The sequence below is a fragment of the Neovison vison genome, chromosome X, assembly GCF_020171115.1.
Source record: "Neovison vison isolate M4711 chromosome X, ASM_NN_V1, whole genome shotgun sequence".
Classification (NCBI taxonomy): Eukaryota; Metazoa; Chordata; class Mammalia; order Carnivora; family Mustelidae; genus Neogale; species Neogale vison.
This window is the reverse complement of record NC_058105.1, coordinates 29,021,102-29,034,364: the sequence shown is the minus strand read 5'-3', so window position 1 is coordinate 29,034,364 and position 13,263 is coordinate 29,021,102. Positions and strand designations below refer to the sequence as shown.

Genomic DNA, 13,263 nt, shown 5'->3' with positions numbered 1-13,263 from the left:
TTTTTTTTTTGTTTATGTGGTAAGTGTGGCACAACAGAGGTGATTCAAGAACTGGGAATTTTGACTTTCCTGTCAGAAAAGCTAGTAGAAGATATTTGGACCAAAAGAATTTCTTAGAGGAGATGTGATTTCTATAATGCTTATCTAGTTAACTGGATTTATTTGAAGGATTAAGTAGCATGCAGATAAAATATTTGGTGGATGTAATATAAGTTGACCTCATGAAACTTCTGATGAGATGTCACAACCACTGTTTTAAAGGGAATTGAGTCACTAGTGGGCTGTGACCCTCTTCTGAGTAGATGCTGCCTTAGAAATAGGAAACAAAGGTAAAGATAAAGGAGGTTAAGGATATTATTTTGACATTTCGAAAGCATGATTTCTTAGGGATGGGGGTTAGCTAGTTTTTCTTTTTTCTTTTTTTTTTTAAAGATTTTATTTATTTATTTGACAGACAGAGATCACAAGTAGTCAGAGAGGCAGACAGAGAGAGAGGAGGAAGCAGGCTCCCCGCTGAGCAGAGAGCCTGATGCAGGGCTCGATCCCCGGACCCTGGGATCATGACCTGAGCCAAAGGCAGAGGCTTTAACCCACTGAGCCACCCAGGCGCCCCGGCAGCTAGTTTTTCAAAAGATAAATCTTTACAAAACATCTAAAGGGAGGCATGCACAGTGAAATCTCCAAGTGGAGATGAAACTGTTGGTGACAATGAAAAGCTTAGTTGATGGGAATAAACTGTAAGGAAATCTCATGGCCACAGTCACGGGCTCATTACTGAATGACCTAAAGACAATATACATAGGTAATGTACGCATATGTGTTTGACGCTAGAGTAGTTGCTGTGATTGAGTGTGTTACTCCGAAGAACAAGTTTTTCCCCTGCCAGGATTGGCATTTTGGAAGGTATAGGCAGATGTTGTAAGGAATGCCATGATCCACCCCATTGGGGGCTGGGAGAGAGTGTAAAGCTAAAATCTAATAGGGAAGAAAAATAGTCTGTCCTCAGAGGCTTTCCTTGTCCAGGGAGAGGGTTGATCAATCAGCCAACGGTGGAAAAAATGAATCCAAAGCCTCCTTGTCGAGAGGTTTTCCTTTCTGCGTGAGGGAAGGAAAATGAAAACAGCAAGTTCTCAGAGTGGTGACAGTTGCAGGATCCCACACTTCAGGCTGACAGCTGAAGAGGCAAGGTGTACTCCTGACAGGACCCACTACAGAATCTGCAGGAGCCCGTGCAAACTGAAAATGTGGGGCCCCTTATTCATGAATTATTTAGAATTTCAAAATCGTGACAGTAGAATATTAAACAAAACATGGGCTTCTGTAAGGATGGAGCTGTGTACGACACCGCAGGTCGTGTGCCCCTCAAGCCCGTCTTACCCCTGCTGCCCAGGAATAGTGATAGCAAAACTTCAGAAGGCATTCATGGAAAAGTGTAAGGCAGAAAATCAAGATCATCTAAAATCCCACCACCTAGGAATAACTGTTGCCATCATTTTGCTATATATCCCCAAGATTTTTTTTAAAAGATTTTATTTATTTGAGAGAGAGAACACAGGCAAGGGGAGCAGCAGAGGGAGAGTGAGAAGCAGGCTCCCTGCTGAGCAGGGAGCCCACTGTGGGTCTCGATTCCAGGACCCTGGGATCATGACCTGAGCCAAAGGTAGATGCTTAACTGTCTGAGCCACCCAGGTGCTCCTCCCCAAGATTTTTCTACATACATATCCATATGTAGATAGGTATTTATTCATGCAGTTTTTTTACAATGGAAATGGTATATCATACATTCTCTTCTGTAGGCTTTTAAAAAAAAACTTGACTAGGGCGCGTGGGTGGCTCAGTGGGTTAAAGCCTCTGCCTTCGGCTTGGGTCATAATCCCAGGGTCCTGGGATTGAGCCCCACATCGGGCTTTCTGCTCGGCAGGAGCCTCCTTCCCTTCCTCTCTCTCTGCCTGCCTCTCTGCCTACTTGTGATCTCTGTCTGTTAAATAAATAAATAAAATCTTTGAAAAAAAACAAACTATATTTTGAGAGCTTTTCATGTGGTAAGTACAGATCATTTCAGTCCTGTTGTATATAGAGAGGTTCCATGATCCATTTAACCAAATCCTATTGTTGGGGGTCTGAGGAGTCTAGAGTTTTCATTATTACAAATAATGCACATTGAATATCAATAAAGCTGAGTGAGAATTGAATAACTTAATCGGTGCAAAGCACTTCACAGAGTACTTAGCAAAGAGCAAGCTTCTTATAAGCGTTAGTGTTGTTTTTATATTGTCAAGTAGCCTTGTATAAAGGTGAACTAATTTATATTCCCAACAGCAGGGTGAGAGGGATTGGTTTTTCTAACTCCTTGGCAGTTGTTTCAATTTTTGCCTTTGCGTATTTCTTTCTTTGTGAATGGCCTGTACATGTTCTTTGCCAGTTTTTCTGTTGGATTCCTCATGCTTTAAAATTTTTAATTGATTTCTGTATTGGTGCTCTCCTTTGTAATATGAATAACAAGTACTTTTTTCCCCTAGGGTTTTTTTTTAGTGTTTGGTTTTGTTTTAACCTCATGGGTATTTTTAAGTTTAGTGTGGCTAAATCCATCCCGTTTTTTCCTTAGGATTTCTGTCTTTGCTGTCCTCCTTTCAGAAGTCTTGGCCACAGAGCAGGTTTAGAATTCAGTGCTGGGGAAGGCTTTCCTGCCACAGATTAGCTCCAGCAGGTTTCCTCTGAGGCTTCATTCTTCTGGGACATGGTTTTCCCAATTCTGTCAAGGGAATTCACAACATTAGACTACTGTAAACGTATATGAGAGGGGAATACTTTTATTAACTTTAAATCTACTTGTGAAGACACAAGATGTATTAAAAATAAGTGTTGTCTATCTTCATCCAACCCAGAAAACACTTTTGCTCCTTTTAAATTTTCTGCCGTTGTTTGCTTTCTGTGGAGAGTTCTGTTTTTACTGGAGCTATTCTTTTTTTTATGATTTTTATTTATTTATTTATGAGAAAGATAATGAACAGGGAGGAGGGGCAGAAGGAGAGAGGGAGAGAGAGAGAGAAGCAGACTCCCTGCCAAGCAGGGAGCCCAATGTAGGTCTGGATCTCAGGATGTGGAGAACATGACCTGATCCAAAGGCAGGTGCTTAACTGAGCCACCCAGGTGCCCCTCTACTAGAACTATTCTTTTGGGGATCCAACCAAAGAGAAATTGCATTTCAGATATATTTATTTGGGGTTAGCAGGATATATTTATGTGGTTTCCTATCACTTCTGCATATATTTAAGTTATGGGTGCTGTACCAGTGTGGAAATGACTTGAGGGAACACTTTTAAACCAGTAAGTCTAAAGCTTATCTAAGATTAGTCATTATATAAAAAACTTGACATAGCCCAAAATCTTACAGCTTATATAGACAAGAAATGATATAGAGGTTTTCCCAAATTTGATAGAGGTTTTCCCAAATTTGACAACAACCCAGAATATATATGTGACATTAATCAGTGATGGGTTGGGAAACCAAAAAAAAACTTTTCTGTACTCTTGGGAAATACTAAATTATTTCCCTGTTCTCTTTATAGACATTATAGTACAAAAGTGGTATCAGATGAAGAGGTGATCAAAAGATGCAGGCAAAAAATATAGAAAGGATAGCAAGGAGTTGTACCAGTTAATATAAGGAAAAATACTGGTTTTTAAAAATTTTGCATTTGACTCTTGATTTTGGCTTAGGTCATGATCTCGGGGTCATGGGATCGAGCCCTATGTTGGACTCCACGCTCAGCACCGAGTTTGCTTGTCCCTCTCCATCTGCTTCTCCTCCACTCATGCCCTCTCTCTCTCTCTCCCTCTCAAATAAATAAAATCTTTTAAAAAGTACAACATGAGGGATCCTTGTTGTGATGAAAATGTTCTAGATCTTGATTGTGGTGGTTGTTATGCAAGGCTATACATCTGATAGAATTATATAGAGCTAAACACTCACCCACACGCAACACCCAGACACAAACGAGTACATGTATAACTGGTGAAATCTGAATAAGCACTGAGGATTGTACCAATGTCAATTTCTTGGTTTTGATATTGCGCTAGAGTTGTATAAGATGCTAACATTGGGGCTACTGAGGAATCAGTGCATGGGACTTCTCTCTACATTCCTTGTAACCTTTGTTGAATGTATAATTATTTCAAAAAAAATAATAGCACAAGTTACCAGAAGTGAAAAAGATTAAAACTGTTAAACACATTTACAAATGAAAAACTATAAATGGCTACATTAGGAGAAGTTGGGAACATTATTACTCTTTGATGTTTTAAGGAAGACAAGTAGTCCTTCTCAGGGAATATTCCATTTAAAAAATAGACAATTGCATTGTTTTTTCCCAATTAAAAAAGAATGTTTCTTGTGGAAATTTAGAACATTAAGCTTTAAAAAGATCATTCATATTCCTATCATTTTGATACAAACATTATTTTCAACGTTTAAGGTAAATCTTTCAGTCTTTTTCTATGCATAAAATTAAAACAAAAATTTTCACAATCAAGGGTGCCTGGGTGGCTCAGTGGGTTGAGCCTCTGCCTTCAGCTCGGGTCATGGTCCCAGGGTCCTGGGATCAAGCCCCGCTTCGGGCTCTCTGCTCAGCGGAGAGCCTGCTTCCCTCCTCTCTCTCTCTGCCTGCCTCTCTGCCTACTTCTGATCTCTGTCTGTTAAATAAATACATAAAATCTTCAAAAAAAATGTTCACAATCAGCAATAGATTTTTCTTGTCGCCAAAGAATCTTGTGTTAATAGGAATTTAATGTACACAACATTCTATCATACGAATACAGAATAAATTATTTACCTTGCCATCTATTTTGGATATTTAGATTGTTTCAGTATTATAAATAATGTTGTAATACACATCATTGCACTTGCATCTTTGAAGTATCTCTTATTACTTCCTTAGCATAAATTCTTAGGAGTAAAATTATAGGTCAAAGAGTGTGTAAATTTTTAAAGCCTTTTCTATGTTTGTCTAAAAAGCCTGCCAGAAAGGTTGTTTGAATGTTCCATCTCTGTTTTTTCTTTCTTTTAAAAAAAAAGATTTTTTTAATTTATTTATTTCAGAGAGAGAGAGAGAGAGAGAGCGAGCGCACACACATAAGCAGGGAGAAGGTGGAGGGGGAACAGAGTCTCCCACTGAACGTGGGGCCTGGCGTGGTTCTCAAACCTAGGACCTTGGAATCATGACCTGAGCCAAAGGCAGACACTTAACCGACTGAGCCACCTGGGTGCCCCATCTCTGTTTTTTCCAGAGCATGTCCTTTGTAGTACTGGGTAGTAAGCTGGATAGATCCAGTGTGGCAATTTTTCTTTTTTTATAAAGTATTTTTAGAAGATTTTATTTATGCGGGTGAGTGTGCAAGTGTGTGAGCAGGGGGTGGGACAAAGGGAGAGAGAGAGGGAGAGCAGTAGACAGCATGGAGCACGGAGTCTCATGTGGTGCTCAATCTCACGACCCTGAGGTCACCACCTGAGCCAAAATCAAGAGTCAGACTTTTTTTTTTTTTTAAGAGTCAGACTTTTAACCAACTGAGCCACCCAGGTGCCCCAGTGGCAATTTTTCTGTTCTTTGATACAGTGCTATAGGATCTAGGCCAATGCCAGGTTCAACTAGGTCCCTAAATATTTTGTTAATTTAATATTCTTCATAATACATCCCTTGAAACTCTTATGTGGGGCATGTGGGAAACAAAATCCACAAAATATTACTGTGCCTTAACCCTGAATTATATCACTGACATCAAGTAAAGAGGGAATAAACAGGTACATTTTGATTGCGAGGAAGGACTTGGGAAAAGTCCAGAGGCTGTAAAGTGGGAAATGTGAAAATAAAGGAAACCTCATTTAAAATGGAGTCAGGAGGTACCTGGGTGGCTCAGTCAGTAAAGCAACCCACTTGTGATTTCGGCTCAAGTCCTGATCTCAGGGTTGTGAGATTGAGCCTTGCACTGGGCTCCATGCTCAGTGGGGAGTCTCCTTGAGATTCTCTCCCTCCCCCTCTGCCCCTACATGCCCCTACAAGCCATATGTGCTTGATCTCTCTCACTCGCTCTCAAATAAATAAAGAGTAAATTTCAAAAACAGTTTAAAAATTGAGTCGGGAAGCCCTGAAGGGGGAGCACTCATGAATTACTGCTTGCTTGTAAGAAGCATATTTCGCAATCCCCAAGAGGAAGCTGCTTACCTTGTAACACCCCAGCAGGAGGAAGAATTTCTCATGGCCCAGCAACAATCCAGCCAGTGAGAACTCAGCAAAACAGCTTCTCCTCCTAGCTTCTTCCTTCCCCCTCCTAAAAGCAAGCCCCTCTCCTCAGTTTTCTGGATTTGCCCCTGGTTCACTGTAGTTTTCCTGTCTTGAGTTTCAGTTCCTTTCTATTCCCTTATGAAGTCATTTTGCTGGTAGAATAACTGGCTCTTTTGCTTTTTAAGGCCAGCATTACATGGTGACCCAGATGGGACCCAAAGGAGAGGAACCCCTGAGGAAGTCACGACCCCCAGAACCATGTAAAGTACCTACGTTAGTCTCTTGTGCTTTCTGCTTCTGTGAGTCATCTTGCCTTTAGTTCGGTAAGTCTACTCTCGGATCTGAGCTCCCTCCTTTTGGTTGAGCTCTCCGACTTTATTTGGATCTGTTTAAAAAAAATTTTTTTAATGAAACTGTTGTCCTTCCTTGTGAGTACTCTTCTGTTTCCTGAACCTCTGCTTTTGAGTAATGGGTTCTCAATCTGCTAAGTTCTCTCAGGAGGGTCGTCCTTCTGGGACCCCAGCCAGTTTTATGTTTAAAACTATGGTCCCTCCTCATGTGCATTTTTAAGTAATTGGACCAGCTTAACAAAAAATTACTTAGGACTCCAGTGGCTGTTATGGGGAACGTTGGATCTTCCCAAACTTGATTTTCTTAGAACCAAATTAGAAGCTCTAAAATAAAATGAACTGAATGGGATACCTATTTCAATTAATATCTTGAAGCTTCCAAGAGTATCTAAGACTCTAAAATCATCTCTTTAAAAAAAATACCATTTTAAATTAACCAAGGTGAACAAACAATTGAAAGCAGACAAAAAAACCTTTTCAGGCCTCTTTCTTCCTCCCCTGTCCTCTTTGTCTCCGTCTCTACATCCTTTATACCTTCTGCTTCCTCATTCTTATTCTCTCAGTGAACTTCCCTTTTTCTCTGAACCTCTCCCCTCTCCCTTCTCTGAACCCATTAAAACCGGCCCCTTTAAAATTACGCTCTTAAGAGGATCCTGATGCTAAGTTCCTGCTTTCCCATGTCCCCTGGACTAAGGCTGAACTAGGAGCCATAGTGAAAGATTTTCTAGGAGTTATTGAAGATCCTCATAGATTTGCCAAGGAATTTAAGGTAATCATTCAGATCTACCAATCAGCTTCCTCAGATTTGTATCTGAGCCAGTTCACATGCTTGTTGAAGGCCAGGCCCAGCACTGGATGAAAACAGCTAATTGGGATGATCCTGAAAAATCTTTAGAACTTTATTTTTCAAAGACTTCATTTATTTGTCAGAGAGAGAGAGAGCCCCAAGCACACAAGCGGGGTGGGGGGAGGTACACGGGAGAGGGTGGCAGGCAGAAGAAGAAGCAGGCTCCCAGGTGAGCAAGGAGCTGCATGTGGGACTAGATCCCAGGACCCTGGGATCATGAGCTGAGCTGAAGGCAGGTGCTTAAGACACTTAAGCCAAAGGTGACTGAGCCACCCAGGCATCCCATCTTTAGAACTTTATTTTTTTTAATTTTATTTATCTATTTGACAGACAGAGATCACAAGTAGGTAGAGAGGCAGGCAGAGAGAGAGGAGGAAGCAGGCTCTCCGTGGAGCAGAGAGACCAACGCAGGACTCGATCCCAGGACCCGGGGACCACCACCCGAGCCGAAGGCAGAGGCTTTAACCCACTGAGCCACCCAGGCGCCCCTCTTTAGAACTTTAAATGAGAGACCAACCCCATGCCTTTTTATATGATCAGGCTGGGCAATTGCTAAACAGCTTCACTGGGCAGTCCCTAGGGCTTTCCGAAAACTTGCTGATTGGAATAAGATTGAAGCTTGCACTCAGAAACCCCATGAACCTTTGCAGGACTGTTACAGTCATCTCCAAACTGTTTTTCAGGAAAATTGTGGCCTCCCTATGAATGTTAAATCCACTCAGATACCCTTCAATTCTGTGTTCATTAAAGGGCTGAATCTGGATTTTCCCTTGTAGTTAAAAGGACTAGGATGGAATGGGAAACTGCTTCAGATTCAGTTATTTTAGCAAAGTGGCCCACCCACACCCCAGAGAATTCAGCTACAAGGAAGACCACTAAAATCTTTAATTTTCAACCCTAACAAATGGAAGCGCCTTAAACAAAAGCAACCCCCTCCTGGTCTCTGCCATTATTGGACATAGGAAGAAAGATTGTTCCAAAGGTAAGTGTTCCAAGTGCCTTCAGCCCTCCAACCAGCCTTTCCCGTGCCCTCCGAACTCCCAACTACAGGACTCCGAAGAATTACAGGGGCTTTTCCCAATTCTTCCTCTTTACCAGCTTGGAGAAGAAACTCTCCAGACTGGGGATGAATCTCTTTGTGTCCTTGTCGACACGAGACCTACGCTCTCAGTGCGCAGTCCTACTGTTATTAAACAGCCACTGCTCGAAGTACTGAAATGGTTCAAGTAGTGGGGGGTCGCTAATAAACCTCAGCCCGTTCCTATCTTTAAACCAATTCCTTCTTGTTTCCTTTAAGAGATACTCATTCTTTTCTTCTTAGTTCCTCTGCCCCTATTCAATTTTTGGGCTGAGATTTCTTAGAAAAATAACATTGGAATTTTTTTCTCCTGAAAGGGAGAGATAATTATAGAATTTGATAGCAACAACCAAAATTGCCAGCTCGGTGAATTAGATGACCCTTCAACATCTTGTATTTGTTTCATCAGATTTTTAGCTGTGATTGATTTCTCTGTGGATAAGGTCCGTCAATTATCTCTTTGCCTTTTGGGGAAGAAGAGCAGTGTACCTGGGCAGTAATGCCCCAGAGTTTTGCTGAAAGTCCTTCCTACTTCTCCCAAACCTTAAAAGTGGATTTAGAAGATACAAAGTTAACTAGAAGTTCTGCCTTATTACAATACTCAGGCACTTGCTTCTCTGATCCCCTTCTCAGGCGTTGCAGGGACAGCATCCACCTGTTTAGGCTGTTAGCCTTAAAGGAACGCAAGGTTTCCATGGAGAAACTGCAGTTTGCTCAGACTCTGGTTTGATATTTGCAGCACCTGAGCTCAGAACAAAGGCTACACATAGATCCAAACAGTCTTCATGGCATCCTGAACTTCCCAAAATGAAGCCAGTTGTAAGGTTTTCTTAGGCTAGCTGGCTGCTGTGAAAAATTGGATTCCAGACTTTCTTGCTGTACTAATCTTAACCTTGCCACCATTCTTCCTTCTCTGTAGACAATACTCTTCATGACTGTCAGACTCCCTGTGATGGCTTACAGAAAGCTCCTTTGCATAAGGCAGACTTTTACCAATAGTTTTTATTTTAAAGGTGGAAATGGTAAATATGATGTTTCGTATGCTATTACAGGTTTTTTTTAAAGCCGTTAAGGCAGCATCTTTGCCCTCAGCTATCCTGGCCCAACAGGCTGTTCTTGCTCGGACTGCATTTTAGCCAAGGGCAAAACTGCAAATATCTGTACTGACAGTAGGTAGGCCTTTGAAGTAGCTCATGACTTTGGAATGCTAAGGAAACAGTGAGGCTTCCTCACTTCTAGTGGGGACAAAATTAAAAATGGCCTTTATGTTCAGCAATTACTAGATGCCATACAATTGGCAGATGCTTTGGCCAGTATTAAGGTCCCTGCGCATTCTAAGCCGGATTCCTTGGAGGCCAGAGGAAACCACCTAGTTGATATTTCTGCAAAGAATGCTGCTCTTGAAGGAACCAACAGCCAAACCTCTGTCATGGCCAAAGGGATGTTCCCCCTCCCCAAATGATAATCTAGAAAAATTGACTAGAGATGCCCAACCATCAGCCCCAGAAAAGGAAAAAACAATATTGAAATCCTAATAACTGCTGGTTCAATTAAAAAAAAAAAAAAAAAGAAAACTCTGGGTTGGGCCAAATAATAATCCAGTGCTGCCATAGACTCTAAAATTCCTAGTACTGACTACTGGATACGTATCCAATCATTGGTCTGCTGATAAAATGAAAACCTTTGAGCCAATACTTGGGGGTAAATGTTAACAAGACCACTCAGTGCCTACTCTGCTTGCCCTCCCGGCCTTTAAATATAATTTGGGAACACCTGTGTGCACTGCTTCTGGACACTGTAAGTTGCCCAATAGATCAAAGTTTGGCAGATAGATTTTATTCAGCTTCCTCCATCTCAGGCATATAAATTTGTCTTGATAATGGTTTGTATGTTTTCTCACCGGACTGCTATTTTTTTGTGGCTAAAATCCTACTAGAAAAAAATCATCTGTACCTGGGGAATTCCTCCTCAAACTTCATAGTGACCAGAGAACTTGCTTCAACAGGTTTGTGTTGTTTGGGCATTGTTACAACATTTCTCCTGTGCTTACTACCCTTAATCCTCAGGGCAAGTCAAACACACTAATGGTATTGTTATGCAAAATTTGTAGAGGCTCTTCCAATAATCCCACCAAAAGCACTGCCATTAGTTTTCCTACATTTTAGATCTACCTCTTTGGAACCTATAAACTCTTACCTTTTGAGATAATCACAGGATGGCCAATGGCCTGCTTCTTTCGATCTACAAATGGTAAAAGGAGATATACTTAAATATTGCATAGGCCCAATTGCTTCTGTTGAGAATAACCACGCTTTAGTAGAACAATCTTTCCACAGTGCGTTCCTGGGAGACAAAGATCTAAAGTGTCATACCTTGCAGTCCAGAGATTTCATCTATTGGAAAAGACAGCTACAGAAAGACTCTCTTCAACCCTGTGGAAAGGCCCCTTTCAGGTACTGTAACCAACCCTTGTACTGCGGAACTCCAAGGAATGACTCTTGGATCCATGTGTGACATCCTTTTTTTTTTTTTTTAAGATGTATTTTTTAAACTAATCTCTCCACCCAACATGGAGCTCGAACTCACAACCCCGAGATCAAGAGTTGCACACTCCTCTGACTGAGCCAGCCAAGCAGCCTCCCGTGTGTCACATCTAATGAAAGCGCCAAACCCTGACTAGATCTGCACATCCCCTGAGTACCTGGAAATAAAGATTTCCAGGAATTGAAGCAGACGACAGCTGAAGGAGACCGCTTTCCCAAGATGATTGGACCAGACCTGTATACCTTTTTCTTGCTGTTGCTTCTTACCCTATTTCCTCCCTTTCTTTCTAATCTATTGCAAAAAGGGAGCCTTTCTGGCTGTTGGATCTGACACCAGAAACTTCGATTTGTTCTTCCCTATTTATTATTTGTTTCCCTGCATCCAACCAAGGGAAATACAAATAAGCTAACTCCTCTTTGCAAGGCTTTTTTAAAAAAGATTTTTGTTTATTTGAGTGAGAGAGCGCAAAAGTGAGTGAGCAGGGAGAGGCAAAGGGGAAAGGAAAAAGAATCTAAAGCAGAATCTGCACTGAATATGGAGCCCTACTTGGGGCTGGATCCCATAACTGCAAGATCATGACCTGAGCCAAAACCAAGAGTCTGATGCTCAACCAACTGAGCCATGTAGGTGCCCCTGCAAGGCTTTTGGAAAAGACCCCTTTAGCCTTGCAGAAGTTCTGCTCATCTTGTTCTGTATAATCTTTTTTTTTGAAGATTTTATTTATTTATTTGACAGAGATCACAAGTAGGCAGAGAGGCAGGCAGAGAGAGAGAGGTGGAAGCAGGCTCCCTGCTGAGCAGAGAGCCCTGATCCCAGGACCCTAGGATCATGACCTGAGCTGAAGGCAGAGGCTTTAACCCACTGAGCCACCCAGGTGCCCCTGTATAATCGTTTTTTAAAAGATTTTATTTTATTTTTTTTAAAGATTTTATTTATTTATTTGACAGAGAGAGATCACAAGTAGGCAGAGAGGCAGGCAGAGAGAGAGAGAGGAGGAAGCAGTCTCCCTGTCGAGCAGAGAGCCCGATGTGGGACTCCATCCCAGGACCCTGAGATCATGACCTGAGCCGAAGGCAGCGGCTTAACCCACTGAGCCACCCAGGCGCCCCTAAAAGATTTTATTTTTAAATAATCTCTACACCCAGTGTGGGGTTCAAACTTACAACCTTGAGATCAAGAGTCAGACTTTCAACTGATGAAGCCACCCAGGCACACCTTTATAATCAGTTTTAAGCCTTATACCTATTGCCTCTCAAACCTTCGTAGAAATAACGTGCCCAGTAGGGTGATGCTAGCTCAGCACTTTGAGATGATCTTCAACATTTATCTCAGACAGGAAATGCCTGACAGTTCTCCCTCCTCCTCTTCCCTGTTACTCAAATGTGACTTCACCGGTTTCCATTCTACACACTTTCCCTCTCATGTGGGACATGACCATCAGGAAAGATCCTTTCTGACACCAAGGGGATGAAAACACTAAATATGAAAAAAAAAAAATTACAACACAACCCTGACTTTTGATTAGCAGTGCTTTTGAGAAAGACCTTGATCAAAAGGGGGAGATGTGAAAATAAAGGAAACTTTATTTAAAATGGAGTCAGGAAGCCCTGGAGGGGGAGCTCTCATGCATTACCTCTTGGTGGAAGAAGCATTATCCCACAATTCCCAGCAGGAAGCAGCTTGCTTTTGGTATCCCAGCCTGAGGAAGGATGAATTTCTCCTTGCCCAGCAACAGCCCAGTCAGAGCTCAATGAAACAGTCCCTCCTCTTTTCCCCTGGGAAAGCAAGTCCCTCTCCTCTGTTCTCTGGGTTTGCCTATGGATTGCCACAGTTTGCTTGTTCTGAATTACAATTCCTCTGCTCTTCCTCAATAAACTCATTTTGCTGGTAAAATAACGGCTCTTTTGTTTTTTAAGGTCAGTGGAAGCTGAAACCACCTGAGGTTTCTGGGAACAGACAGACGGGTCTGAAAAACTGAGGTTTGCTGGGAAGGGAGGTGGTGTCTGGAGCTTTAAGTGTAGTTATTGTGGGGGGTGGGAGAGAGCAAAACTCTCGCCAGTTATTCTCTTCCCACTACCCCACTCCTTTAAGTACTCAGGATGTTAATTGGCCTGGTGGCCTTTATGTAAAAATTAGTTTGCAAACTTCTGCCAGCAGAAATCTGGG

General features: G+C 41.9%; 1 long non-coding RNA gene across 1 annotated transcript; it reads left to right on the top strand.

Moving 5' to 3' along the window:
* The first annotated feature begins 8,023 nt into the window (after nucleotides 1–8,023).
* On the top strand, nucleotides 8,024–11,117 carry LOC122896946. Its single transcript, XR_006382448.1, has 3 exons — nucleotides 8,024–8,457; nucleotides 10,890–11,006; nucleotides 11,091–11,117. It is a non-coding gene; the product is annotated as an uncharacterized LOC122896946 (long non-coding RNA).
* The last annotated feature ends 2,146 nt before the right edge of the window (nucleotides 11,118–13,263 follow it).